This window comes from Tenrec ecaudatus, chromosome X (assembly GCF_050624435.1).
Source record: "Tenrec ecaudatus isolate mTenEca1 chromosome X, mTenEca1.hap1, whole genome shotgun sequence".
Taxonomy (NCBI): domain Eukaryota; kingdom Metazoa; phylum Chordata; class Mammalia; order Afrosoricida; family Tenrecidae; genus Tenrec; species Tenrec ecaudatus.
This window is the reverse complement of record NC_134548.1, coordinates 95,832,782-95,837,601: the sequence shown is the minus strand read 5'-3', so window position 1 is coordinate 95,837,601 and position 4,820 is coordinate 95,832,782. Positions and strand designations below refer to the sequence as shown.

Below are 4,820 nucleotides of genomic sequence, written 5' to 3'. Positions count from 1 at the left end.
TCTTAATTATTGCATTATATATATATATATAAATGAAAACAATATTTCTCCTTTACCAACAACAAGTGACATTTTTATTGTTTGCACATAAAGTATTATAATAGGGCTGCTTCTGATAAGCACTTTAAGTCCAGGTCATACGTGTCCTCACTATCCAGGCAAGAAATTGTAACAAGCTTATTATAAATAAAATAAAAACATTCTGTAATTCAAAGTCAGTCAACTCATTTGTCAATTTGTAATTTTAAAAAATCACTATGTAGAAATGATTTCCATAATTCATCAATTGAAGCTAACTAAAATGACAGCTCCAGCAAAGATTTGAGTCAAGCTAGATATGCTAATTGTCACAAACTGGATATTATTGGGAAGAAGAAGAATTTCAGAACCTTTAATTGTGCTTGTGAAAAACTTGTACCTAGATCAGGAGCCAGTAATTCAAATAAATCAAGAGGATACTGATTGTTTTTATGTCAGGAAATGTATGTGCTAAGTTTTCATTCTTTTGTTATATTTATTACATCTCTATGGTGAGCAAATAATCCAAGAAATTTGACTATATGAAGAACACAGAATTAGGTTCGGATGAATTATCATCAACAACTTGCCATATGTAGCTAGCACATTGTTTGCTGAAAATGAAGAAGGCTTGAAGCACATATGGTGAAGATCAAAGAATAGAGCTTTCAGTAAAGATTGCACCTCAACCTAAAGAAAACAAAAACTCTCACAACTGTTTGAAAAGACAACTCCATGGTAAGCAGGAAAAAAAAAACCACTATAGTCGATTTCACGAGAATCCACATTTAACATTCATGAAAGCAACAACCAAGAAACCAACTAATGTATTGCACATGGCAAATCTGCTGCACAAAAAATCATTGAAGGTTTAAAAAGCAGCTTTTCCACACACCCCCACCCTCTTGACCATCAGCAAGTCTGTAAAAAACATGGCCTTCAATAAAACTACATTACAAAAAAATGGGAAAGAAAAAGAACGAAAACAGTATGATATCTGAAGAATTTATAGCACAAAAAGCGCTGGGTCCATATGTTGTGAATGGGAAGGTGGAATAGTTCCTAAAATGGAAAGGATTTACAGATACTGACAATTCTTGAGAAGCTAATTAAAATTAAGATTGTTTAGAATTAAAGTGTTCCTTAATTCTCAAAAAAACAAAAAAAAACAAAACAAAACCTGGTCATTGAAAAGATGGTACAAAATGAAAGCCTTTACCTGGCATTGAGTCTGATGACAGCAAATCAAAGTAAATAAAAATGTGGCTGACAAACCCAAGGGCTTTGCCACCGGTGTTGAGCCTGAGTGAATAATTGGTACCCCCAACAGCAGTTGGCAATTAAGGATTCTCATGAAATAGAAAGATTCACATTAGGTAGATTTGACGCTGACAAAAGAGGCAAACATGAGATCTCCTCGAGTTGCAATTGTGTTTTTTTAAAACAGTTTTATCTATATATCATACAATTCATTAGTTCATTCATATCAAAAAGGCTTGTATAATCATTACCACAATCAATTTTAGAACATTTTCTTGCTATTATTCATTGTTATTACAGGAATTATTAATTGTTTAATGGAGGCAAAAATATTCACAACAAAACTTTCAATTCAATGACTTCTACATGTATAATTCAGTGATATTGTACTCTTCGTGTTGTGCAACAATTATTGATATACTTTTCTAAATTATTCTACTACCATTACCATAAACTCTGCCACCTAAGCAATAAACGTATCCTCCTTCACCCATGGTAACCGTTGGTCAGTTTTGGCTTCTTTCTATGTATGTATGTATGTATGTATCTATCTATCTATCTATCCATCTATCATCTATCTGTTTTTAATAAATCATAGTATTGGGGACTCTTACAGCCATTATAACAATCCATACATCAATTTTATCAAGCACATTTATACATATGTTGTCATCATGATTTTCAAAGCATTTTCTTTCTACTTGAGCCCTTGATATCAGCTCCTCTTTGTACTCTTCCCTCACCCACCCTTCAACCCTGGTGACCGCTTGATAAATTATAAATTATTATTAGTTCATACCTTACACCACTGCTGTAACGCCTTCACATTTGCCCCCCTTTTTAATAGTTTTCTTGACATAAAATTCACATATCATACACTCCTACAGTTAAGTTTTTGTAGGATAATAAAACTATAGGAATCTGCCAGTGGGGATGTGCTAGATGCTTAAACTGACTGGATACTCTGCAGATGGATTTTTAGGCTCCCACTGTCCTCCATACTCTTCTACAAAATGGGTGTTCACAATTTAAGGTTTTATACTTTTTATCTTCCTCATATTTGGATTTTGTCCTTGTTATCTTTACTTCACACAGGCTGGTGTGCTTCCTCCATGTGGATTTAATTGAAGTCTCACTTAGAAGGTTGCTTGTTTGAATAGAAGCCTTTAAGACCCCAAGCCCTGTTCTAATTAATAGCCAGGCACCATCTGCTTTCTTCACCACACTGTGATGTAGAACGTGTATCTTCAGTGATCTTTTCATGAAGCATAGCCATGTTATACAAATTAACTACTCTTAGACTAGGGCTAGAATCAGTAGGATCCTAGAATCCATCTGCTTGTCCACAGGTTATAAACAATTATGGTATACTTTAGCCATGATATTCTGACAAAAACCAAAACCAAATCCACCAAGAACAATAAGAGCAAAACACCCCCCCCCCCAAAAAAAACAACAACAATCAAACAAGAAAAACAATGTCAATAATTCCCCTGGGGGTATAAGGAGATTTCGTTGATAACATCAATCATTTATGCAACGCAATAGAATTTGAGGTACCATGGATAAATGAATTCATGTGAGCTGAAATCCATGAGTTGTGGCTTTGTACAAGTTGATTTCTTAATTGATTGAGCTCTGTTTACATTGAGCATGAAGTTTGTGTTAGAGGAAAATTTTTCCATAATATTACTCACAAGGGAAGAACCTTGCCTATTAGAATAATACCTGTTGTGTTAATGCATTAGGATACTAAATATATGGTGGTTTTGAGTCCCCTTTTATTGCGTACCCACTAAGCCAGGTATCCCACGCAAGGTCCAAAGACAACCATTTGCACAGTCTTAGGGGGGTATCTTTTGTTTCCTCTCCCATAGGGAAATTTTAGCCATAAGTCCAAGGAATATAGGTAGTTTTGAGGTATGGCTTAGTTCATTCACTAGGTCTTCCATGTCAAGTCCTTCTTGTGTGGCCCATGTAAGGTCAGCTCCTAAGGTCTTCATAGTACTTAGTTCATAGCATGGTTCACTGAGGGTTGGGTAGAAACGTTTTCAACATGCCTACCCAGGAACATAAAACTGGGTTTATTCTCCCTTAATTTCCCTTCAATTTTTGTTCAGCATCCCTTCCCGATATGAAATTGTCCTTCCCACTTACCCATCATATGTAATTGCATTTTATGAAGAGACACAAATTTAGCATTCTTGTCCAGAAGATGACACTCAGTAATTGTTTGCATTAATATATAGATATAATTTGGGTCTTTAATTTATTCATATAAATAACTATATTCTAATGGAAATCAAGTTGGATATGCTTGTTTTGAAGTAATATTAGGAAAACTGTTGGGATTATTTTGTTATTTTTCTTTATCAATAAAACTGGTTATTTTAAACAAATAAAGCTTTCTGTAGTTGCTTCATTTATCAGAAAATAATATTTAATATGATGGCAAATTACTTATTCTGCATTAGAGAATAAGTTTTGTAAGTATAAGGAAATTTTACTTAGTCATTGATAAATCAGAACTTGTACTTAATTCATAATGTATGCATAAGGACCATATTGGTTAATTTTTGTTCTTTATATTTTGTGTGTACACATAAATACATATCTATATTTTATTTCAGATTCACCCAAAAGAAAACTATTCTGAAGAAAAATGGTGTTTAACAACCATGGGTATGTCTCTGCTCTTGCAGATTCTACCCTTCTGAGCAACTGAAGAAATAGATTGCCTCAAGTAAAATGGAAAATATAAAGAAAGCCATAAGCCTTCAATTCAAGTCAATTATACAGTATTAATTATACAACTAAACAAAATCTGTATGAAAACATGTGGGACTATAAAGAGACTTTTCCCCAGCTTTGTCTCCCCCAAAGATATACCAATCATTGGAGGCTATTTGCCAACATATGATGGAAGGTCAGATGTTTAGAGACATCCTCCCTAAAGGCAGTCAGTTGGCAGACAACTGTCTGGGCCCACCATAGGTAGGACCTGCTCACTGCTGTTAAGGACAATGGACTACTTCTCCTTAAAGGCTTGTGGCCATCAGTCTGGTCCTTGTAGATGGGCCTTACACCATACTGATAATGGTTTCTATAGTGAGCCAGAGAACAGGTCAAACCTGCTCAGTGACATCCAAGATTAAGCTGCCTCCCTGAATCTAGGATCCGCCCATCTTGTCACATGTGTACCCCCAATGCTCCCCTTCCTATTGCGTGGATACCCCTATATTGGCCCCCTCTAATTATTGTAGTACCTATCACACAACTCCTTCCTGTGACGTATTTCTTTACCTGTAATTAGGCACCTTGGATATACTCCACAAAGAGATATAAGCCTTGGTTAGCAATAAAGAAGCTTTCTCTCCCCTGTCCTCCCCCCACTTGCTCTAGCAATTCCCACCTTCCACATCTCCATGTGGAACATCAAGCAGAGCTGAGGTGAGCATGCTACCATGAAATGTGTCTGACTCCATTATTTTAATGTCTCTTTTATCTCTCATGCTCTCTATGTGACTTTACTATAATCGTTA

The 4,820-nt window shown here is 35.3% G+C and overlaps 1 pseudogene; it reads left to right on the top strand.

Moving 5' to 3' along the window:
* The first annotated feature begins 950 nt into the window (after nucleotides 1-950).
* LOC142434944 (chromobox protein homolog 3-like) lies at nucleotides 951-1,332 on the top strand (annotated as a pseudogene).
* The last annotated feature ends 3,488 nt before the right edge of the window (nucleotides 1,333-4,820 follow it).